Genomic DNA, 26,752 nt, shown 5'->3' with positions numbered 1-26,752 from the left:
ATCCATCTCAGCTTCTAGTTTTGTTAATTTTGACAATAATATTATATCAGTGTGGGTACCATAATGTACTTAATGCTTTTATAAATCAGATACTTTAGGTTGAGATTCAAATATAAATTCTTTATTAGTTAGGAAACATTGATACTATTTTTCTATTAAGTTGTAGAACAATCTTCAGAAGAAGATTACCTTGAAACAGAGTTGTTCAAGCTAATCTCTTCTTCTGTTTGTCTTTAGCTTATTAGCTCAATCTTTAGTATGGTTATAAATTTTAGTCCAATATTTTTTTTATCATCTGATAATGCAGGTACCCACATACATTGCTTGATTTCATCTTTGGCTTAGTTTTGATGACTTTTATTTATTACTTATTAATTTAATTATTATGTAGTACTTTATGTATGAGTTTATTTTTTTTTTGGTATTAGGTATGGTGCATTTTAATTATTATTATGAGTCAATATTATTAATTGCTAATCCTGTCAGTAGGATTATCCAATTAATAAAAACTTCACTTGTATTTTTGTCTAGGTTTTGCACACCTAACCCTTAAGTTAGAAGGGTTGTTGATTATTATGGTATTTAGGTATATATTGGGATAGGTAAGCTCATACAAGTACTCTTGTTTAATAATGGATATTATGATGGAACTATGTTAACTACCATATCTCAGGTTATGCGTTATATTATTTTGAATATTTGATTACTTACTAATTTTTTTTATTATTTTTAAATCTTGTTATTGAATTGGCCATATGGGAAAGATGTTGTGGTTTAATTTGTTATTAGGTTACTCTATTGACATTTGTCTCCAATATGTATCTTAAATACTTTATAATAATTCAGACCCTTATTTCCTATACAGTATGATTCTGGAATTAGTTTGGAATTTTGATGTATACCTATATGAATTCTTGATTCTTTCATATTTTTTCTTATGAACCAGTCTGTTAATGCTCAAAGTTGGTGAATACGTGGGTTCGAAGTTCAGCAGTTGGCCATTGCTCTCCGATTTCGCAATCTATGTCTTTCATTGCAGAGTAGACAGATGTTTATCTATCATAATATTTCTGGTCAGGAAATGCCTGCAGCATGTCCTAACTATTCTTGTCTAATTAGTCCAATTATTCCAGTTACATATTTACAATTTGATAGGGAAGTATTTAGTTTATATTTTATCTTGTACTTCATATTACGTTTGTTGTTGACTATTCCTATACGCAGTAGGTTTGTTAAGTCAGTATTTGGGGTGTTTAGACAAATGAGTTGTTGTTCATCAGAGTATATTCCCACTTCTTTCCTTAGGCATTAGTTGCTATTCAGATTCTGGTATATTTCCTGAATAATTCCACGTATGTGAGAACGCATGAATTTGCAGTTTTATTTAAAATTTTGCTCGTTGTCGTCAAATTTTTTTCCCTATCACTTATCATATTTTTTTTTTCTTCCTATTATTTATCATGGTGTCATAGAACTTGTAAGTTCACCATTCATTATGTTTTCTTTCTTACTTATTCTTACATTATTGGTACTTTATCTGAGTCTGGTTATTCTCATACATCTGTTGTAGCAACATGCTATAGTTCGCGAATACCAGCACGAATTAAGTTTATGTAGTTTCTATAATATTTTAGTCAATACACTGTAGGTATTTATCATACCTTTGATTTAGTTTGGTTACATCTCTGTTACTTAATCTGTTAGTAATTTTTTATTCTGACTTATTTTGATTACTTAGTTTGGATAGGTTCATATTACCGGATGAGGGTGTATGTAGACCTAATTTATTTATTTTGTTCAGTATTAGTTACCATTGGATCCAATAATTTAGTTTATTTAGTATTAGTAAGAATTGGTCCATAAATTTGCCTGATCGTTCTTCTTTGGATATACTCTTATATAAATCTGGTGTCCATTGATAGTCCGATTCTGGATAAGTGTCCGATTCTTCATTTATTTTGTGTATTTGGTTGGATAGGTTCGTATCACCGGATGTGGGTGTACGTAGACCTGATCTGTTTATGTGGTTTAGTATTGGTGTGAATTGGTCCATAAATTTGCCTGGTTGTTCTTCTTTGGATATGCCTTTTATGAATCTGGTGTCCACTGATAGTTCGACTTTGGATTGAGTGTCCGATTCCACATTTATTTTGGTTATTGAATTTTGGATTCCTTTGGTATGTTTATTATTAGTATTATTTGGCATTAGTGAGAATTGTTCCATAAATCTTCCTGATTGTTCTTCTCTGGATATACTATTATGAATCTGGTGTCCATTGTTAGTCCAATTTTGGATTAAGTGTTCAATTCTTTACTTATTTTAGTTACTGATTTTTTTTTATTCACTTTGATACATTTACTTGTGATATTGTGCGAATTGGCTCACACCTTTTCCTGGTTGTTCCGTCCTTGGATATACCCTTTATAAATCTGATGTCCATGGATGGTTCAATTTTGGTTTGGTGCCCAATTCGACACTTAGCATTATTATGAACTTTAGTGCAATATTTAGTTCTGTTTTGACTTTTAAGCAATATTATGTCAATATTTGGTAGCAGAGAGTAACATAGTAACATTTTAGTATGAATTTGAGTCATATATTTATTTTTCCTTGATCATTAGTTTATATTTAGAAGTAATCTTGCAAATCAACGTGGATTGTTAGACTATTGTAAATTTAGTTGTTAATATTTTGAAGTTTAGGGAAAAAATTTTATGGATAAAATTTTTTTTCCCGAGTAGAAGGGGATTGTAACGGTCACGTTACAAAATTAGCTCTTTAATTATTATTATAATTATTTTTCCTCGGTCTCCATTTAAATTCTCTAATTTCTCGTATAGGACTACTGGGGTGACGTCATACCTCGGTGATGGAACGTACTCCACTTATCGAGAATGATTTCGTTTTCTGAGAGAGTTTGACGTTTACCTTGGCGGAGAAGCGCCTCTCGTTCTTGACTTGACTGTTGGCTGTTGTGTCGAATAGAGGTACCATATAGAATGGCGGATGATTTCATCCAACTGATTTTATAACATCAAGCAATTTAAAGTAAAGTAAAAAGTTACCAGCAAGGGTTGTCGAGTTAGGGAGACATGTGTGTGACAACTCCTGTTGGAGCCTAATAGGAATCATTCGGTGAGATTTATTTTTTTTGTAATAATTTTTTAATTAGCCATTTTCATGTGTTTTTGTTGTGGAATATTTAAAATATTAGTCCCATTGTTAAACTTTCTTAGTCAATCTATTAAGGGAAGGGTGTAGATGATTTCGATCTTTATATTATCTTTATATCGATCTTTATATTAATGGGGTTTTTGGTTTTACATAACCAAACATTTTTGAAGTCCTCAAATTAATATTGGAAATAATTACCATTTCTCTGTAGGTTTTAAATTTATTGAACATCCAATATTTTATAAATTCAATATATTTTTACAGATATTTCCTCAAATAAATCATTTCAATGTCATTTGTCCATGTATTCACACTCAAAACAGTTCAAGGTTACCTGAGATTGGTTTTTGTTCCAGTTTTAATGGTCGGTTTTTCTATACTATTGCTTCTAAAAAGTTCCTCAATTATTTCTTCTTCCCTTTACTTTTTGCTCATGTTTAAAATGAGAAATAAAACTGGGAATGTTTTTTAGCCATTTGGGAGAAACCCTACCATGAAGTCCTAGACCTTATTTGACCACCTTGGGAAACCACTACAGCCACAGTCAAGTCATCATTGGGTAGTAATTTTGGGAACAAGCTATGGGAGCGTTCCAGCTCAATTTTCGTCTTGGCACCTGGGCCTACAGGAGTCATGGGGCCGCACCATCCTGGTGCATCATTTTCTAGGATGTAACCGCAACCTCGTTTGGGAACATTTAGTGAGGTGTTTTAGTAACTATTGGTTTTTTTTATATTTCAGACTATCTGTTAAATACACTATGTTTTTTTTCCAGATTTAGGTTACCTCTGGTTTTTTTTTGACATATTTGTATATTAGATTATTTGGTTCCCAAACTTTGTATCTACGGTAACTTCTTGTGCACAGGAATAAGCCTAGAGAAAATTAGGTTTTTAATACTTTATTATTGGTTTATGTAATTCGGGTAAATTTATTTTTTAATATTACTAGCTTGTTTCCCAAATATTTTACTGTTATTCGCTTTATTCCATTTGTTCGGTTAATTTAGGTCATCGTCGGTATTTATCTCAACTTCATTTCTAGTTTAGTCAATTGTATATTTAACTTTATTTATTCATTATTGTATTTTCCCTTAGTGAGGCTTGGGCCTATTTATTTGTATTATTTTCATCTTTGTCGGTTTCAATTCAGTTGTACGTAGCAGGCGTACTATAACCATTTGGTAGAAGACTCATGTGAGTTGTACCCTATATATATGTAAGAGGTATTTAAGTTTATAACAGATAACATTATTGTTGTTATCTTTAAAATATATATAGCTTCTTGTATAACTTTTGTCATGTTAGAGTCACAGCATAATATGCTTGTCTAACTCAGAGATTGTTAAAAATCTAGTAGTTATTTTAATAAATATTTATTTATTTTGTATATCATGAATTTTATTATTCCTTTATGTTCATTATTACAGGTTTAATATATTTAATATTTGACAGCAGTATAAGATACCTGGGAAAATGATCGAAGATCATTTTCATGGCGCCCATGATTAGTTAGTTTTATTTATTTTGTTCGTTTTTAGTCATTATTCATCTCCATTCATTTTCAGTATATTATTCTTATTTTATTATTTCATCTTCTAGTCATCATTACTATCTATATAGAGCTACTGTTCTTCGACAGGCATGCAAACGAGCCGTATCCATCCTTGAGTGTCAAGTTGCTCTCTTGCATCTATAGCTAGCCAACTCTATTCAGTTTGCCTCTGTCTCTTCCCACTTCTACTCCTATCCCTTCTAATTCCCCTTTCTTCAGTACTACTGCACTTTAGTAGTATTTTTCCTATTGCGGCTTCTCAACGTAGAAGCCACTTCACCCCTTCTTTACAGCCCATCTCTCTACATCTATGTCCCATTAGTTATTTATTTACTTTTTTCCTTACTTCTGTTGGAGTATATCTTGCTTTTTACTTTCACTCCAACAGAAGTTTTCTTCTTTTTGTTACAATCTATACATTCTTTGGAGGACATCTTTGGAGACTATAAATACATTTATGGAAAATAATAATACAAGTAAAAAACGGATAATTTACTATATACAAAGTTTATTTTAAACTTTAAATAATTATAACAAAATATACAATAAAAAAGTACAAAAGAACAAAAACTATATGAAATCACATTTCATATACCAGACAAAATTTGTTTATCTTCCCAACAGCAAGGAGTAAGGCTTAACCCCACCATCCTCCACCTCCAGATCCACGTCTTCTTTTCCACGAAGCAACTGCGATAGGCTGTTCTTCGTAATTGGACTCCACTGGTTGGACCTGGTAGACAGCAGCCATTATGACGGCCAATACCAAGGCGAAAAGGCGAAATACCTAAAAAAAATCTTGTCTGTAACACCGGTCTGCAACCTTTCAGCAAGTATGGGCTATATAATGTAAATTGAAACCAGGGCAAACTGCAGTATATAACTATTGTTAAACATTATTAATACAGTCGAACCCGCTTATTAGAATACCGGTTAAATGAATAATAGTCCAGGATAATAAGGATTTTCTCAGGACACTCAAAGATCCAGGTAGCTGACTACTTTTTTAGTTATTGTAGACCTATAGGAAGAAAACCTACCTGTTTCCTGCCTAGAGTTCGCGTCTGTTTTTTATTTATTAACAATTTATTGCAAAAATGGCAATTTTGCACCCTATTCAAAATCTAAACAATTGACATAAAACTACAAAATTTCATTTTTTAGAACATTAAAAAACCTTCAAAATACCGATTTTTGAAAGTTAAAAAGAATTTGTTGCTTCACAAATTGCAAAATAAATTAAAATGGATATTTGTTAATAACTTTTACTAAATTTAACTTAGACTTATAGGGTTTCACCCAAAGTTGGTTATTTTGGTACTTAACAAACCCTCAAAATTTGAGACCGATCCATTAATTAGTTTAAAAGTTATTCTATTTGTTTATCCCAGAGACATTTATTTTGCCATAACATAAGACAGAAAATAATAAACATTGGGCAATTCTGAGTATGCCAAACGAAAGTAGAAGAATGGTAGTATCAAAATGTATTAAAAAAAGATGAAAATATTAATCAATATAATCAAAAATCTAAATGCCAAATTTTTGAAATTTTGTAGTTTATAAACATTTAGAATAACTTGACAAATATTGTCCGTAGGTACAATATTTTTATATATTCGGAAAGCTAGTATTTTAACACGAATTTTCAGATAAAAAAATTTAGCCTGGGTTCATTAGGGACAAAGAGTTAGCCATTTGTTTTTTTTTAATTTACAGCTAATTTGTTTATAATAATTAAGGAATTTCATTGATGTCATTTTAAATAATGGGATTTGTATTTTTTGTTAAAAAATTTGCATAAACATTGTATCTTCACAGCACCCTCTACGATTTTTCAAAGTTGTAGTTCAAACGGTTACTAGAGGGAACCTACGAATCCACCGAGTTAAAATACCGAAAAAGCAATTTCCAACTAATACAATTTTCTGTATCTCCGGATCAACTCAATGGATTTTCATCTTTCTTTTTTAATTTGTATGCAATTTCTACGTACATTACAAACATGCAATTTGTTTATAAATTTATTAATTAATAATCAGTCTAATTTGTTTAAACAATTCTTGAAAAAATATTTTTTTACAAAAATCTATTTTTTTAATCATAGTATCATTAATGATCATACAAAACGTTAAAGTTCACTTTAATAAATAAATTATTTTTATTAGATAATTATTTATTGAAGATAATTTATTTATTTTAAAGTACAACTTAACTTTTTCTATGATTAATAATGATAGTCTGATTAAAAACATGGATTTTGGGGAAAAATTATTTATTCGAAAATTGTTTAAACAAATTAGATTGTTTATTAATTAATAAATGTCAAATTGCAAATAGACAAATTACATATTTCTAATGTACAGAAAAATTACATACAAATTAAAAAAAGAAAGATCAAAATATATTCAGTAGATCCCGAGATATAGAAAATGATATTAGTTTTAAGTTGCCTTTTTTAGTTTTTGAACTCGTGCATTTGTCGGCTCCCAGCTCCCCCTTCACTTACCATGACTAATCACCAACTGAACAACATTTTTAAAAATTCGTGTAGAGTACCAACTTTTCGAATATGTAAAATGATTTTTTCTACGGACAATATTTTTAAAATTGTTCTAAATATTTTTAAACTACAAAATTTCAAAAATTTGGCATTACTATTTTTGACTATATTAGATAACTTTTTTATCTTTTTTCAGTACATTTTGATAGTATCACTTTTCTACTTTCATTTGACATACGCAGAATTGCCTTATCTTCATTATTTTCTGTCTTATATTATTGCAAAATAAATGTCTCTGGGATAAACAAGTAGAATAACTTTTAAACTAATTAATGGATCGGTCTCAAATTTTAAGGGTTTGTTAAGTACCACAATACACAATTTTGGGTGAAACCCTAAAGTTCTAAAGTGGTTTTAGTAAAAGTTATAAACAAATAACGATTTTAACTTATTTTGCAGTTTGCGTAGCAACAAATTAACTTTTTAACTTTCAAAAATCGGCATTTTGATGGTTTTTCAATGTTCTAAAAAATTAAATTCTGTAGTTTTATGTCAACTGTTTAGCTTTTGAATAGGGTGCAAAAAATCGAAAAAATCGCGATTCTTGCACTAAATTATTAATCATTAAAAAACGGACGCGAACTTTAGGCAGGAAACAGGTAGGTTTTCTTCCTATAGGTCTACAATAACTCAAAAATTAGTCAGCTACCTGGATCTTTGAGTGTCCCGAACATGGTCTATTTCCAGCTTATTACCCTGGTCTATAACCCGGTTTAAGGAACAGACATTTGAATTTTCGAAACGATTCTACTAGCCACTAGTGATCGGTTATTAGAATACCCCGGTTGTAGAAATACTTTTGCTTGGCACGAATGCTATTCCAATAAACGGGTTCGACTGTATAGCAAAATGTTTAATTTTAGTATACAGGGTTGGTCGAATTTCGGAATGAGTATTTTCTGAGCTTTCTTAATTGCAACAAAAATTACGTGAAGATATTCAATCAAAAATAATTTTTCGAAAATAAATACATAGTAATCTAGACTGATCGTTAATTTATTAATATTGGATGGGATATCAAAATACCTACGTAGTTATGATTGTTAGTGTGTGATGGTACACGATAACCCTCACGAAATTTTCCTGATTCCTTTGTTATAAAAAAAGGTCATATTATAATTGCAATTTGTATAACTTATTACGACAGTAGCAAAGTTCAAAGAAATAGTACGTTCTTTAACGGTAAAATATTGCAAAACCTCTAAATTTTAAAGAACCGCTTGGATTGACATGAAATTTGGCATAGACATAGCTAACAAGTCAAAGAAAAAAAGTGATATTGTGCCGATGTGTGCTTTTGTAATGGGGGTGCTTTTCACCCCCTCTTGGAGGTGAAAAAATATATGTCCAAAATAAGTCCGGAAATGGATAAACTGAATAATTTTAAGTAACTTTTGTTCCATAGAGTTTTTTCATTAACTCAATACTTTTCGAGTTATTTGCCAGTGAATATGTTCATTTTTTCAACAAAATAACCACGCTTTTAGACGGTTTTTCGCAAATAACTCAAAAAGTAAGTATTTTGTCAAAAAACATTCTTAGCAAAAATATAGCCTCTAAAAAATTTTAAAAAAATGGTGTATATACGACGTCTCTATACCTAGCAGAAGCAGAGTTATATCTAATGAAAAATAGATTCATATTCGTCTAATTCCAAATGGAATACTTTAACGTGAAATAACCAAAAATGAAGCACATTTCGGAGAAAACTCATTAAAACTTATTTAAAGTGTTTAAAAATAGCTTCATTTTTGTTTTATAAAAAAAAATTCTAGCGTCAAAAGTAAACAAGTTATGCTCAAAATAAAGCTAGTCCTTTTTTTTGGTAAAAAAATCGGGAAAATCACCTCCTCATTAGTATCTCAAATGAACTTAATCGTTACGACTTCACAAGTTTTTGACTCGTGTATGTATTGTTTATATGATCTGTAGGTTTCATCGGTTCAAAGTCCTTATTTTTGAAAGGGTTGTAGTTAAAAGGAGTTGAACGAGTCACTGATCACGATTGTATGCAAATTTAGAAACACCAAATCTTAATCAATTTTTGTCTTACAGAAAAACAAAAAATAGAGGATATTCAGAGCAATGCTGACTTTTTTTTGTTTTTAGAGATTTTTGATATCTGTAACAATTTTTAAATTATTTTGAAAAAAGATATATTTTTCAAAATTAAAATTTTAAAAAATTTTATGTTAAAACCAAATTTTTTCAAAAATAAGCACTTTGAATCGATGAAACTTACAGACCATATAAACACAACATAAGTAAAATAATTTGTGGAGCGGTAACTATTAATTTCATTTAAGTTGCTAATTAGGGGGTGGTCTTCCCGATTTTTTTTTTGTCAAAACAAAAGGGACCAACTTTATTTTGAGCTTAACTTTCTTAAGTTTGATGCTAGAAACTTTTTATAAAAACAGTAATAAAGCTTTTTTTAAACACTTTAAAAAAGTTACAATTGATTTTCCCCAAAAAGTGCTTAAGTTTTTGTTTTTACTTTTTTGCAGGCTATATTTTTGCTAAGAACGTTTTTTTTTTACAAAATACTTACTTTTTGAGTCATTTGCAAAAAACCGTCTAAAAATGTACCTAGTTATTTTGTTGAAAAATGAAAATATTCACTCGCAAATAACTCGAAAAGTGTTGACTTGGCGAAAAAACAAATGACTATTAAAAAGTGTCGGCTCCAATTGTTTAATAATATACAGGGCGAGTTGCTAATTTTTACAGAAATTTGTATTCGTCATAATTTTTGAACAGTAAGATCGATGTGTCTCTTATTTTGGTCAATCGTTACACTATTACGACCCAATCAACTGATTTATTCAAACTAGAAAAAAATCAGGCTCGGCTTTAAAAAATTAGTTCGTTTTGGTATTGAAAAAAATTTCACCCTGTATACGGTATTTGAAAACTCTAATTAGAATTTTACAAAATAGACAAATAGGTAATTAAAATTGCATATTTATTTTTTCCCCACACAATTACTTAATTTTTTATAAAAAAAAATGAAATTTGACTATGAATTAAAAGTTTGGTTAAGTGAAATAGAGATTTAAAAAAATTAACTTTTATTACAAAAATGAATTTCTTTTGAACAAAATATTTAATTTACAAGTAATAATACTACCACTGCTCGTGCTATACGTTTTAAATAATACAATCTTTTTAGCCAATTTCCAGAATTTTAAAAGGAACCGGATGTTTTGAATAATACTAAAACATCATCCTGTATAATATTTGTTTGTAAAAAAGGAGATAAACAAATAAACCTAAATTAAACAAAAACAAAAAGAAATATTTTTCCCGTCGTTTTTTGCATTACTACCTTCTCACCATGTATTAATACGATGTATGTGTATAAAAATGATTATTTGATTCATAGGAGATTCTGACCAATAGAAAGCTACAGAAATAAAAATTAAACTGATTATTTTTTGATGATTTTAACTTCCAATCCTATATTAAGATATTTGATCACGTGTTTAATTCTGTCCAATCAGATTAAAATTATACTGAGAATTATCTACTGTAGAAAATTAATGATATAATTTTTTAAGTAGATTGTTTCTGTTTAATTGCAACCAGTTTGCTAGTTTTGACAACGGTCACATTTAAGAAAATATTCATAATATACGTATTAAAAAATAATCTTACGAATATCACACGACAGTAAGAATAAATAAGAAAACAATGCTTCATTTTTACTCAAATTTGTTGTCATTGGACAATAGCCACTCGAGCCCTGTGGGCTCTCGTGTCTATTGCCAGACAACAAATTTTCGAAAAACTGTCGCATTATTTTCAATTTATTCTCACTCTCTTGTGATATTATACCATACCCGATAATTTTTGATAATATCCCGTCATCAAGTATATTACGTCAGATGCCCTTCGTTGCTACGAAAAAATACATTCAGTGACATTAATGACAATTAATATTTTAAAAATTATAGAAGTGATGACTTTCAACCGTCAAATATTTATAACAACTGTGTGTTTAATTGTACTAATTTGTACTTACATAAATAAATTACAATAAAATATTGGTTTTGAACAGTTTTATTCATGAAATAATCGCAACAAATTGCACTCGATCTCTAAAATTATTTATCGAATGTTTGCCCTCGTGACACTTTGACATAATTTCACTACCCTTCGGGTCGTGAAATTAAAGCTGTCAAAGTGTCTCGGGAAAAATTCGATAATTTTAGAGCTCTTGTGCAATTACTACTGATAATTTGACATTTTCGTTGTTTGAGTACATAATTTGACTTTTCGTTCGCCATCGTTATTATTTATTTGCGTTTCTTACACTGTTTGTACTTTTTTACATTATCATATTTTACAAAATAGTTTGTCGAATCTACTTGCCAATGTAGCCGCCCGAGGTATGTACTTTATAAACTAAGAGCCGCTATAGGTGAAATTTCTTAATCATTTTAGGCACGATGAGCCCCTATAACTTAAATAGTAGAAACTAAAAGAAAACGTTTGAACACTGTGCCGTCACTTTTCAGTGGCACATGCGTCGACAGTGGCGCATCAAACTTTCCACTTATGGACGGGATAAATAAATTAAAAGTTAACAGAACTTACTAACAGAATTAAATTTTTTTTATTTTTTTAAGTTCTATGTGATTAACACATAGGATTCATCGTGATTTTAACCCACCACCCCCTTCCCCCTGCCCCGACCATCAAAAACTTCATTTTTCGTTTTTATTTTTTTTTTTTGGTGGGATGCAATCAATTTTAAAATTTCAAAAAATTCACACGCATAGCTGAGGCTTTTATAAAATATGCCTATTTTTTATAGACCCATAGGTAGAGTGTACATAACCTCAAAAAATTAAAAGGAATTTTTTTTTTCAAAAAAGCGTATAACTTTTTTTGACGAATAGCTGCCGGTCTAATTTTTTCTTAATCTTGTGTGTTTTATCAAACACTATATTTTAAATTTTTTTCAGATTTTTCCGTAAGTCTCCCCACCTTCAAAAATCCGAAAAACTGTTTTTTGGGGGGTTTTGGGGGATTTTCCCTATTTTATAGACTTCATAATATATCAAATCAATTTTGTTTTTATAGGTTATATGTAACTTGAAGTAACTGAGTTCTTTAGAATATTTAAAAATCAGAAAAACACGTTCAAACCCCCCAAAACCCGCTTAAAAAACAGTTTTTTGGATTTTTGAAGGTGACCAACGTTACAGAAAAATCTGAAAAAAATTAGAAATATAGTGTTTGATAGAGTACACAAGACTAAGAAAAAATTAGATCTGCAGCTATCCCCAAAAAAAGTTATATACTTTTTTTCAAAAAAAAAATTTTAAAGTTTTTTTGAGGTTATGTACACTCAACCTACAGGTCTATAAAAAATAGATGTGTTTTATAGAACCCTTAACTATGCGTGTTAATTTTTTGAAATTTTAAAATTGATTGCATCCCACCAAAAAAAAATAAAATCGAAAAATAAAGTTTTTGATGGTGGGGCAGGGAGAAGGGGTGGTGGGTTAAAATTACGATAAATCTTATGTCTTAATCACATAAAACTTAAAAAAATGAAAAAAATTAAATTCTGGTAATTAGGCAGGGGAATTTTTAATTTATGTATCCCGTCCATAAGTGGAAAGTTTGATGCGCCACTGTAGACGCATGTGCCACTGAAAAGTGACGGCACAGTGTTCAAACGTTTTCTTTTAGGTTCTACTATTTAAGTTATAGGGTCCCGTCGTGCCTAAAATGATTAAGAATTTTCACCTATAGCGGCTCAATCTATTATGCACGATGCGGGGCATCACCATATTTCTCAGTTGCTGTTCGTCAACATCTTCATGTAACTTATGGAAATAGGTGAATAGGTCGCGGAGGGCCTCATGCATGAACACCTAGATCACCTGATTTTAACCCTGTCGACTATTCCCTATGGGGTCGATTAAAAGAAATGTTGTATCGAGAAAATACCAATACGCCACAAGAACTAACTAATTGATAAAATTAATGATTCTTGTAACATTATTAAAAATGATTCCTTAACTCTCAAGAGGTCTATTAGACAGTTGATGGCCCGACAAAGATGGATTTCATTTCGAAAATCTGCTATAAATCTCAAAAACAATTTGTTTTATTGTTTTATTTGTTTGTTAAGTTCTTTTATGTATCTATGTATACAATTGTTGTATACACATACATATTGTTAAATTTACTTAAACATCCAAATAAATCCGTTTATGTTCAATGTTCTATATAATACGTATTTTCTTTTCGTTAATTTAAAAAATACATTTACTGTATTTTGCCTTTTCAAATAAAACTCTGAGAATTCAATAAAACGACACTATCTATGAATCAATAAACAAATACTATACAGAGGGATGTTTTAGTATTATTCAAAACAACCTCTTCCTTTTGAAATTCTGGAAATTAGCTAAAAGGAGTTTATTATTTACAACGTATAGCACAAGCTGTGGAAGTGTTAATAAATATGTATAAATTAAATATTTGTTAAAAAAATAGATTTTGCAAAAAAAAATTTTTTAAATCTATGGTTCACTTCACCAAACTTTTAATTGATAGTCAAATTTGATTTTTTTATAAAAAATTAAGTAATTGTGTGGGGACAAATATAAATACATTTTAAATGCCTATTTGTGTTATTTGTAAAATTCTTGTTAGAGTTTTCAAAAACCATATACAGCGTGAAATTTTTTCTAAGACCAAAACGAACAAATTTTTTATATCCGGGCCTGATTTTTTTCTAGTTTGAATAAATCAGTTGATTGGGTGGTAATTTATTAATTAAATATTTGTGCAAAAAAAAATAATTTTTGTAATAAAAGTTAATTTTTTTAAATCTACGGTTCACTTTACCAAACTTTTAATTCATAGTCAAATTTGATTTTTCTATAAAAAAATTAAGTAATCGTGTGGGGAAAAAATAAATATAACATTTTAATTGCCTATTTGTCTTATTTGTAAAATTATTATTAGAGTTTTCAAAAACCGTATACAGGGTGAAATTTTTTCTAAGACCAAAACGAACTAATTTTTTAAAGCCACACCTTTTTTTTTTGTTTGAACAAATCAGTTGATTGGGTGGTAATAATGTAACAATTGACCAAAATAAGAGACACATCGATCTTACCGTTCAAAAATTATGATGAATACAAATTTCTGTAAAAATTAACAACTCACCCTGTATATTATTAAACAATGGGAGCAGACACTTTTTAGTGGTCATTTGTTATTGCCCATAGGGGCCTCCATACGAGATAGGAGTATGTACAGTTCCTGATGACTCACCCTGAATACTAAAATTAAATAATAGCAAAATAAAAAATTGTTTGAACATAAATATAAATTATTTTGATGTCAAATCACTACAATTCTACAGGGTGTGAATATTGTTACGAAATTAACAAAAAAACGTAATTACCTTTCAAACTACCCTGTCTAATATTACAAAACCCTATATTTTAAGAAAGAAGACATCGAGGAGAATCCGGAAATGTAAAAATATACAAGGTGTTCTATATTAAAAAAAAAAGCAAAAAGAAATACGTCGTAGAATACAAACAACGGATATTATCTAAAAAATCGCGTCGCCAAAGTGAAATTGGGCAGGACACGTCCCCAACACATGGACAAACAGTATTGTCGAGTGGAGGCCAGACAAGAGCCACTATAATACAATATTAAAAAAATCAAAAATTTGTGTAATATTGAATTATTTAAGTATATTTACCTTATTAAACATTGTTCCAGCTGTTGATAACATGATTGTATACAACAAACTGATGTATTTGGCTCTTCGAATGTTGAATTTTATACCAAAATTTTGAATTAATTTTCTAGTCTTTATGACTATAAAAATTAATATTTTGAAATTAAAAAAATATATCCGTGTAGATTCCTATTAATAGAAGTATTAATGCGATTATATAACATGATGGTTTATTAAAAGATCGGCGATACCCTAGAAAGATGACCATGGCCATGAAAATTTTGTGTCAAAATGTTAATGAATAAAAATCTGCATATTTTTTCTAATGCGCCGGGTACGGACGAGATACCAGCAGAATTTCTGAAATATGGTGGGGTTTCTCACTGATAATTTAATTTTGTAAAGAATGACAAATTTTCTGATTCGGTTTTTTTTTGTAAATTCCTGTTCAAAAATGTCCCCTTAAACAAATCAGAAGGGGCCCGGGATGCCGGGCAAAACAATATTTTTAGACAAATTCAAAATTCCCTTTTAATTCCGAAAATTGTATTTAAAAAAAAGGTCTCTTGCCATTTTTTTCAAAAGTTAATGGTTTTCGAGTTATAAGCGATTTAAAATCTGAAAATGTGAAAATACCTACGCATGTTCGAGGTTTGAAAACTCATATGTAAATTATTAGTTTTCAGGTTGCCAAGTGCCTAAATTGAAGTTTATAAATTCAATTTCAAGATTCTAACGAGTAATCGGGAGTTACTTCAATATAGACCGTTGTTTTTTAATTGTTAATTATGCGAGTCCACGCGACTTTTAAGTAGCCGCACATCGCAATTTATGGTGCGTCTCTTTCGCACTTATTATACATATACTTACTTATGCAAAAAATGCCCAACAAATACTTCACATTTATCAAAATTTTATAATTTATTAGTAACATATTTTTTCTTAATGATTTATTTATTTATTTAATTAATTATTGCCAATGTGCTAATTAAATACGACAATAAAAACAAACGGTCGAAATTGAAATAAACCCCGATAACTCATCAGAATCTTGAAATTAAGTATTTAAACTTCAATTGAGGAACTTCGAAAATGCTTATTTTCGCATTTTTCAGTTTATAAATCGCTTAAAACTTGAAATCTATCAAGTTTTGGGAAAAATGACAGAAAATCGTTTTTGTTTAAGATGACCCAAAAATGCTAAAAACATATTTACGGGAGCAAAAAGGTGATGTTTTGGATTTATTAAAAAACTGTTAAAAACAATTTCTGCCTAAAAATGTCGCACTGCACCCTTCTGATTTGTTTACCGAATTGGAACAACCACACAGGTAGTGTTAACTCCGGACCCCGGAAGTGTCATAGGTTTTCGAAACGGACCCTCAGGAAATATAATTGGTGACCCCTGTCCTAGGAGAATATCAAGCCGGCTTTAGGGCAAACAGATCAACAATAGATCAACTATTTACGCTGAGACAGCTTCTAGAAAAGGGATGGGAGTATAACAGACCCATACACAATCTCTTGATAGACTTTCGACAGCGTAGAAAGAAGCCAAGTATGGAATGCCATGGCGGAGTTTTCAATGCCAAAGAAACTCATTCGGATAACCAAAGTCTGTATTGAGGGTGGAATATCTAAAGTACGTGTAAATAATAAACTGTCTGTCAGCTTTAAAATCAACAGTGGACTAAAACAGGGTGATGCGTTATCTCCACTACTTTTTAACCTTGCATTAGAGAAAGCCATGAGGTCGGCCGAAATAAAAACAGAACTGCTATCGGTTCAAGGTCCCAAGCTATTACTGGCATACGCAAATGACATTGATCTCGTTGGAGACTCCATCCTATCCATAAAAGACATTTTCAACTAGGTGGAAGGAGCAACAAGCGACGTAGGGCTAAGGATTAATGAAGAGAAGGCAAAATATATGTGTATAAATAGAACAACCCGAAGAGACAGAATAGTACAAAATATGATGGTCAACACCTTCACTTTCGAAATAGTACAACGTTTTTAAGTATCTGGGGGCCATAATCACAGCTGACAACGATGTTACTTGAAGAAATAAAAGACAGAATCCAATCAGCAAATCGCTGCCTATTCGCACTACGCATAGGATAAGCTTATAAAATCAAAAAATCTTACAAGAAGTTCCAAGATCAAAATCTATAAATCTATGGTCAGACCTGTACTAACATATGGATGTGAAACGTGGACCATGACCAAAGCAAACGAAGAAAAGCTCAGACGTTTCAAACAAAAAATAATTGATAGATATATACGTCTGTTAATTTCTGCAGTTACTGTATTACTTTGGTTGATTTGTGAGCCTATAAGGGTGAGGCAGATAAAAGTCCTATTAGAAATATCTCGAGAACTAAAGGTAACAGAATCATGAAAATTGGTATAAAGGGGTTTTGAAGAGTGATCTCTTTAATGAAAATATTTTCATCGATTTGCTACTTCCGGTTATACCGGAAGTGGCTTATAACTTCGTTTTTTTAAATGGAGCATCCTATATATTTTTACATTTTTGGATCCTCCTGGATGTCTTCTTTCTTAAAATATGAGGTTTTGTAATGTTATACAGGGTAGTTTAAAAGATAATTACGTTTTTTTATTAATTTCATAGCAACTTTCACACCCTGTAGAATTGTAGTAGTTTGACATCAAAAACTCTATTTATGTCCAAATGATTTTTAATATAGTCTACTATTGTTAAAAATTGTTAGTATAGCTAAATGTTGAATTGTACTATACAGGGTTGGTCGAAACTAGGAAAGAGTATTTTCCGAGTTTTCTTAAAAGGAACACCCTATATTTTATTATTGTGATGAAAAGATATTTTATGCTACTTTTTTATTTCTTAAGCATTCCCTATACCTAACTGCTTTAATTTGTGAGTTATTGGTGATTCAAGCCAAACATTAATTTCAACAAAAAATACGTGAAATTTTATTAGGTTGGCCGTGAAAATATTCAATCACAAATAATTTTTCGGAAATAAATACATATTAATCTAGATTGATCTTTAAAATTGCCAATAATGGTTGAGCTATCAAAATACCTACGTAGTTAACATTCTTGGTGCGATTAACAATTAAGCATAAATTAAAGCATTTAGGTATAAAGATGCTTAAGAAATAAAAAAGTACCATAAAATATCTTTTCATTGCAATACTAAAATACAGGGTGTTCCATTTAAGAAAATTCAGAAAATCCTCATTCCGAGTTTTGACCAACCCTATATACTAAAATTTAACATTTAGCTATACTAATAATTTTTAATAATAGTAGACTATATTAAAAATCATTTTAACATAATTAGAGTTTTTGATATCCAACTACTACAATTCTACAGGGTGTGAAAGTTGCTACGAAATTAATAAAAACACGTAATTAGCTTTTAAACTACCCTGTATAACATTACAAAACCGCATATTTTAAGAATGAAGACATCGAGTAGAATCTAAAAATGTAAAAATATACAGGGTGCCCTGTTTAAAAAAACGAAGTTTTAAGCAACTTCCGGTATAACCGGAAGTGGCAAATTGATGAAAATATTTTCATTAAATAGATCACCCTTCAAAACCCCTTCATTCCAATTTTCATGATTCTGTTTCCTTTAGTTCTCTAAATATTTCTAATAGGCCAGTTATCTGCCTCACCCTATATATACGAGCTCCCTTACTCCTTCGAAAGTATATGTCTCAACCGTTAGATCTTCAGGTTCTGCTACTTGATTATTATTTGAGACCTTCATATACTTAGTTTTATTAGTATTAACCTTATAGCCCTACTCTTTTTCAGGGGCGTCATTTGAAAGGGACAGGGGGGCATGTGCCCCCCCCCCCCGACCACGAAAATGACTGGATTGAAATTTTCAAAAAACAGATCAATTTTGTATTATGCTTGCATATAAATGTATTGTATATTTAATGCTTGCCCCCCCCCCTATCAAAATTTCAAATGACGCTCCTGTTCTTTTTGCTGCTGCTTCCAATGTCGTGAACGATTGAATCAGGTCCGCCTTTCTTTTTGCTGTGTTATCAATGTCATCTGCTCTGCATACGCTACTATTTGTACGCACCTATTAACCCTTAACTCTGCACTCGTATGTCGCCGTAATGGCGGCAAGATGCGTTTTACCGTTGCACTCGTATGTCCCCACAACACGTTTTACCTGTGCATTCGTATGTCGCCGTATAGGCGGCATATCATGTTTTATAATTACTAACAGTAAGAAGAACTGCGAAAAATAAACAAAGAAGTATCAAAAGCTATGAGGAAAGATTTAAGGAAATTTAAGAATGAAAAAGTCCAGCGAACTTTAGGAGAGAATAAAAGTCTGAAAGTCCTGAGAAGACGGCTAAACAATGGAAAATGCGAAATACATAAACTAAAGAACAAAGAAGGAGTCCCCACATCAAATAGAGAAGAACTACTACACATAGTTGAAGAATTCTATCAAGAACTATACACAAGCCAAAGAGAAGACCAAAAGAATTTGGAAGCTGCCGCATCACGCAAAATTATAAACCAGGGTCCAGAGCTCATGCCAGAGATCACACTAAGCGAAATCCAGGAGGCAATGAAAAAGATGAAAAAAAATAAAGTGCCAGGAGAAGATGGAGACGTAATAGAAGCTATAAATATGGGTGGACGTGCCCTTCTCATCCAAATAAAAATTATGCTTAACCTTTGTCTTACAGATTGTTGCATACCGGAAACATGGAATAATACAGTAACAATTTTACTACACAAGAAAGGAGACAAGGCGCACCTAGAAAACTATAGACCAATCAGTTTATTGAACTACATATATAAAATGTTTACCCGAATAATTACAAGACTAGAAAAAAAGTTTCTACTAGGTTTCTACTGGTAGATTTCTACCAACCCCGAGAACAAGCTGGATTCCGCTCAAAATTCGGAACAAACGATCACCTACAAATAGTCAAAACATTAATAGAAAAGTCGATAGAATATAACATACCACTGCTACTTATCTTCGTAGACTTTCACAAAGCCTTCGACACTGTGGAATTAGACAGCATTATAACTGCTCTGAACAATAGTAGAATAGATTACCGGGTTACAAAGTTAGTGCAAACATTATACCAAAACGCCACAATGCTTGTAAAACTACATGATACTACCAGAGAAATTCATATCAAGCGAGGTGTGAGACAGGGCGGACACTCTCACCTAAATTATTTATAGCGGTCCTCGAATACGCCTTTAAAATGCTAAACTGGGAAAATAGAGGATTAAAAATAGATGGAGAAATGCTCAATCATCTGCGTTTTGCCGACGATATAGTACTTATTACCGAAGATCTGGGTGAAGGACAACAAATACTACTAGAATTAGAAAACGTATTTTCAACAATAGGTCTAAAAATGAACATCAGTAAGACCAAATTTATGACAAATTTAGCTCCCAGCGAACACCTAACCATCCAAAATCAAGTGGTAGAATTGACAGAAAAGTACATATATCTCGGTCATGAAATCAGAATAGGCAAGAACAATCAGACTTGCGAATTTCAACGACGAATAACACTTGCTTGGGCGGCGTATGGTTCACTAAGAGACATCTTTAAGAGCAACATCCCGACAGCTATGAAACGGAAGACATTTGACCAATGCGTTCTTTCTATTATGACATACGGAGCAGAAACTCTCACGCTCACAAAAACAACAGCACTAAAAATGCGAGAGGCACAAAGGCGCATGAAAAGATCGATTCTCGGCGTGACAAAAAAAGACAAAATAAGGAACCAAGACTTAAGGAAAAGAACAGGTATCACTGATGTCGTTGAACGTATAGCCAAGCTGAAATGGAATTGGGCAGGTCACATAGAGCGACTGAAAGACTCAAGATGAACCAGAAAACTAATTGACTGGCGCCCAAGAGAAAACAAACGCAGCAGAAGACGACCACCAACACGCTGGATGGACGACATTAACCGAATATCCAAGAAATGACAACAAGAAGCACAGAACCGTGAAGAGTGGCGAAGAATGGGAGTGACCTATGTCCAGCAGTGGACAGAAGAGGTTGCATGATGATGATGAATAGTAATAAGTAGATCATGATGATCATACGAAAAAAAATAATAATTCGAGTAGAGTGTCATCACAATAAAGAAAATATATTACGAGCGCAAAGGGTTAATAATGGCCCCCCTTGTTGTTATTCCAGATTCTCTAATATCTTTCTCTAGGGCAATGTTGAATAGAAGGCAAGATATGCTATATCCTTGTCGAAGAAACGTTTATTTAACATAATTCAGTATAATGAACAGTACCTACAATTCCTGCCAAGTATGACAATATTATGTCAAATAATTTAAAGCTTCTTCTTCTTCTTCTTCTTCTTCTTCTTCTTCTTCATACTTTATAAATAGGCTCAATGCCTGTTTCACTTCGGATTTTAGCCGAATTGACGTTGTCTGCGATAGGAAGCGACCACAGATTAATCCGAGCAAGGATACAATTAAATGTCAACTTGGAAAAAACAAAGATGATCTTCAAAACACGAAAGAAGAAATGGATTCCCCCAGAAAACAACGACCTCTATGAAGCTATACTAACCAGACGTATACAAGACTTAGAAAACGAAATAGTAGACATCGAACTAGCAAATAATCTCAAAACGAGGGCACTAAAAGAAACCGAAAGAGAGTGCTGTCCGACGGTCGTGACCCATAAAGAAAAGTTAATCCAAAATACCAAAGAGTTAATAAGTAAAAGAAGACAACTGACGGAAAAATACGACTCCAACTACACAACACTGAAGAAATTAAACAAAGATATCCACCGATCAATCCGAAAAGACATAAGAGAAAACAATACAAGAGAAATAACTCAAATAATTCAAGAAAACAAAAGTTTAAAAGTTTTGCGGCGAAATACGAATAACATTGGCAACAAAAATATATACAGAATAAGAAACAAAGACAACAACATTGCTACGGATAGAGCCGAAATCCTTAAGGTTGTCGAATCGTTTTATCGCGAAATGTATGAGAGCACCAACGCAAGGCAAGATCAGCCCCTGCCCAAAATCACAAACCAGGGATCAGAATTAATGCCAGAAGTAACACTATACGAAGTTTAAAAGACACTTTCAGAAATGAAAAATAATAAATCCCCTGGCGATGATGGAGTAGTGATCGAGGCAATCAACCAAGGTGGAAATAAAATTATCCAGGTTTTGGCCAAACTATTCACCGAATGCGTTTACCAAGGAAAAACCCTTTCTCAATGGAACAATGCAGTCATTGTTTAATTGCACAAGAAAGGTGACATAACAGATCTAAAAAACTACCGTCCTATCAGTCTGCTATCGCATATATAAACTTTTCACAAAAATTATCCAAAAAAGACTGGAGGCTAAGTTAGACTTGTATCAGCCTTGAGAACAAGCTGGGTTTAGATCCGGATATAGCACTAACGACCACTTACTGGTAAGAAAAAACTTGATAGAGAAGTCGGCGGAATACAACAAACCATTGGCACTGATATTCGTGGACTACGAGAAAGCGTTCGATACCATAAACCAGCAGAAAATGCTAAAAGCATTGACAGAATGCCGAATAGATCATCGCTACACCAACATGATAAAATATATCTACCACAATGCAACGGCGAGCGTAAGACTCTTTAATAAATATACTAATAAATTCTGTATGCGGCGAGGAGTACGGCAAGGAGACACCATCTCACCAAAGCTGTTCACAACCCTTTTAGAATACACTTTTAGGAAGGCAGATCTGAACGAATATGGTATCAATATAAATGGAGAGAAGCTCAATCATTTGAGATTCGCAGATGACATCGTCCTTATAACCGATCGTATGGATGATGCAATAATAATGTTGAACAAGTTATATCACGCTTCCTTAGAGGTCGAACTAAAGATTAACATCAACAAGACGCAAATAATGACTTATCTGGTGCTAAATCGTAATATTGTTGTTGATGGAATGGATATTGAGCAGACTACATCTTATAAGTACTTGGGACATGAAATTCGGTTGGGAAGAGATAACCAGACGTGCGAGCTCCCACGTCAAATAGGATTAGTCTGGACAGCGTTTGGTAAACTGAGCTATGTATTTAAATCAGACTTATCCATATACCTGAAAAGGAAAATCTTTGACGAGTGTGTATTGCCTGTACTCACTTATGGAGCGGAAACATTATCACTCACAAAAAAGGTAATGAACAAGAGTCGCATAACTCAGAGGGCTATGGAGCGCCAGATGCTGGGTGTCTCCTTGGGGGACCGAATCCCAAACAAAGAAATACGTCGTAGAACAAAAACAACGGACGCCGTCGAAATAATCGCGTCGCTCAAGTGGAATTGGGCAGAACATGTCGCCAGATTGTCAGACAACTGATGGACAAAACGTATTGTCGAGTGGAGGCCACGAGAAGAAGCACTACGGAGCAGAGGACGACCACCAACCAGATGGGCTGACGATCTGAAGCGTATTGTCAGCAACTGGATGCAAGCCGCACAAAACAGAGAAAGATGGAAAGAGCTGAGGGAGTGGCCTATGTCCAGCAGTAGACGAGTACGGGTTGCTGATGATGAGGTTGTCTGACCACCTTTTTCTCGTTCGTCCCAATGATGTTTATCCATTTGGCGAGTTGTCTCTTGCTATTCGTACTCTTCTATATTCTGTCATTCTTTCTATGTGTTGATTCTATTCTATTTTTCTTCTTTTGGTCCACATGTTTATTTCTTCTATATCACATCTCATTCGTATTTCTTCACTTCTTCCTCTGTCTTTTAGAGTATGGTTTGGTATTTTTCGTAAGACTTTCATTTCTGCTGTTTCCAACAGTATTTCCGCTGTGTACGTCAGTAAATCCATTGTTTTTGTTTGTAAAATTTAAAGCACTGGATACAAATAGTTTTTAAATTTTTAAACAAGACACCCTGAAGAAGCCATTTTTTATATAAGTGGTTAGGGTTAAACCCAGGGAGCAGAGGCCCCCGCAGCGTGAAGCTTGCGGGGGGGGCCAATCGTTTAGGGGCCCCATCTTGTGATCTGATATTATGTAAAAATCTGTTATTGTTATATTATTTTAAGTTGTGTGTTTAAAATTAAAAACGCAAATTTCTAAATAGACGTATTTGCCAAGTTAATCATCTCATAATATCTAGAAACTTAATCCCTTCCGGCCTACCGAAATTTTATGGTAACGGCAATAAACTACAATGCTTTGTACGTGACTATTGAAAGATTTGAGAATTGCAATTTGCCGAAATGGGTTTTCTCTTTAATATTTATCTACGTTTAGTATTTCGATACAAATGCCCAGAGGTGTAACAGAGGCCCCCGCAGCATGGAGCCCCAATATGTCAAGGACCCCATCTTGTTGTCTAATATATGTAAAAATGTGTTTTTATATTATTTGCATACATACGTTTTTTAAGCAGTGCAGTATTGAAAATGAAGTCCATCCGAATTAATAAAATTGTAGATATATTCGCTGATAGTAGATAGTGCACGAAGAAAGTTGTTTATCCCATAGAATAATACTAATGTAATCATTTAGTAATTTTTGTTCTATTTTATTCTATACCAATAAAGATGAAAAATGTAAGTCGTCATAAACAATGCATGAATACACCAATAGCTCATTAAATGACAGTTTTGGAGTGAAATTATCAGCGTCACGACGGACGTATTTGCTTGACAATTTGGATTTAGGTTCTAGTTACACTCCACTTCAAAGTTGGATTTATGCCGTTGGCTGCTTTTACATCGGGGGTGACACCCCTCCTTGGGGTGAAAAACATACGTTTAAAATAAGTCCGAAAATGTATAAATTGACTAATTATAAGCAACTTTTATTCTTCTATAGAGTTTCTTTATCTATGCTAATACTTTTCACGTCATTTGCGAGTGAAAATGTTTATTAAAAAAACAAAGTTTTCAGACGGGTTCAATCTGAAATAACCAAAAAATGAAGTAATTTTCGGGGAAAGCTCTTAACTTTTTTTAAATTTTCAAAAAAAGCGTTGTTTTTATTTTTTATAAAAGTTTGTAGCACCAAAATTATACGAGTTACGCTCAAAATAAAGTTGGCCCCTTTTTTGGTAAAAAAAAATCGTCAAAATCTGCCCCTATTTCGCACCCCAAATAAAATTTATCATTAGCGCTTTACCATTTACTTTAAATATTTATTGTTTATTTGATCTGTAAGTTTGACCGGTTCGAAGTTTTCATTTTTGAAAAAATTAAATTTTTTTTATTTTGGAAAAATGCCTTTTTTCAAAATAACTTAAAAAGTATTAGTGATACGAAAAATCTCAAAGACAAATTGCTTAAGACATGGCTGTTTAAAATTTGCATATACTCGTGATTAGTGACTCGTTCAAGCCCTTAAACTAGAACTCTTTTAAAAATAAGCACTTTGAACTGGTGAAACTTACAGGTCGTATGAAAAAAGTTAGGTAATTTGTAAGGCGATAATGATTAGTTTCATTTGGGGTGCTAAATAGGGGGAGATTTTCACAAATTTTTACCAAAAAATGGGATTAACTGTATTTTGAGCGTAACTGGCTTAGTTTTGATGCTAGAAACTTTTGTAAAAAATAAAGCTTCTTTTAAACACTTTAAAAACGTTCTAATGAGTTTCCCCGAACAGTATTTAATTTTTTGGTTATTTCACGTTGAAATATTCGATTTGGAATTTGACGAATAAGAAAACCTTTTCATGGGCTACAAGTTTTCTTTAACTGAGTCGATAGAATTCATTTCTGTTTCACTTTTTTTTATAAGCTAGATACATTTTTGCTAACAGTATTCTTTTCGATCGAATACTTACTCTTTGAACTATTTGCAAAAAATCGCCTAAAAACGTGTTTTTTTTTTTGTTGAACAATAAACTCTTTTACTCATAAATAACTCGAAAAGTCTTGAGTTGACCACTTCGGTGGTGACACTGAAAATTACACGGTATCGCAATATTTTACGTTGATTTACTGGGCTGTAACACATATAGGTATTTGTTACACATGTCGCATTGGGTAATTTTTTAAAGGGGACCCCATTATCAATTCCGCGGGGGGCCCCGACGAAGTTTGTTACGCCACTGGTTAAACCTTGAGATTTTCAGCCCAGGAATCTACAGTTAAAATATTTCCAATTATTAATGAAACACGCTGTATAAAAAAACAAGTTCGGTAATATTTGGTAAGACTTTATTATGCTTTATAATAAAATTGTTATCCAACTAAGTTGGTTGTTGTTATCCAACTATTGATTATCCTAGTCCTAATGGGGCTAGAAGTCCACCAAGACCACCAGTTAGTGCACCGAGAGGTCCAGTTGGCCCAAGAAGTCCACCAAGTGGTGAAGGCGCAGCTCCAGCAGGTGCAGTTCCAGCAGGTGCAGGAGCACCACCGTAACCACCGTATGGTGCCCCCCAACCAACTCCTCCCCAAAATTGGGGGTAAGCAGCAACGGCGGAAAATATTACCGCAAAAACAAAAAGTACCTAAAAAAATATAAATGTTATCAGTAAAAGCCAAAAAAAGTCCCAAATCCCAAATCACACAAAAGAAGAAATTGAAAAAAGAATAAAAGATACTAAAAATTACAACAAAGCACACAGTCATTTAGACCAAAATTGACGATAAGCAAAGACAAGGACGAAGAACTACTAACAGAGAAATAAAAAAATATAATAAGATGGAAAGAATACGA

The 26,752-nt window shown here is 32.2% G+C and overlaps 1 long non-coding RNA gene across 1 annotated transcript; it reads right to left on the bottom strand.

The window, feature by feature from the left end:
- Positions 1 to 5,220: 5,220 nt before the first annotated feature.
- Positions 5,221 to 15,154, bottom strand: LOC114338936 (uncharacterized). Its single transcript, XR_003653833.2, has 2 exons — positions 15,037 to 15,154; positions 5,221 to 5,516 (listed from the first exon to the last, which is right to left on the bottom strand). It is a non-coding gene; the product is annotated as an uncharacterized LOC114338936 (long non-coding RNA).
- Positions 15,155 to 26,752: the final 11,598 nt, after the last annotated feature.

This window comes from Diabrotica virgifera, chromosome 4, assembly GCF_917563875.1.
Source record: "Diabrotica virgifera virgifera chromosome 4, PGI_DIABVI_V3a".
In the NCBI taxonomy this organism is placed as follows: Eukaryota; Metazoa; Arthropoda; class Insecta; order Coleoptera; family Chrysomelidae; genus Diabrotica; species Diabrotica virgifera.
This window is presented reverse-complemented; position numbering and strand designations above follow the sequence as displayed.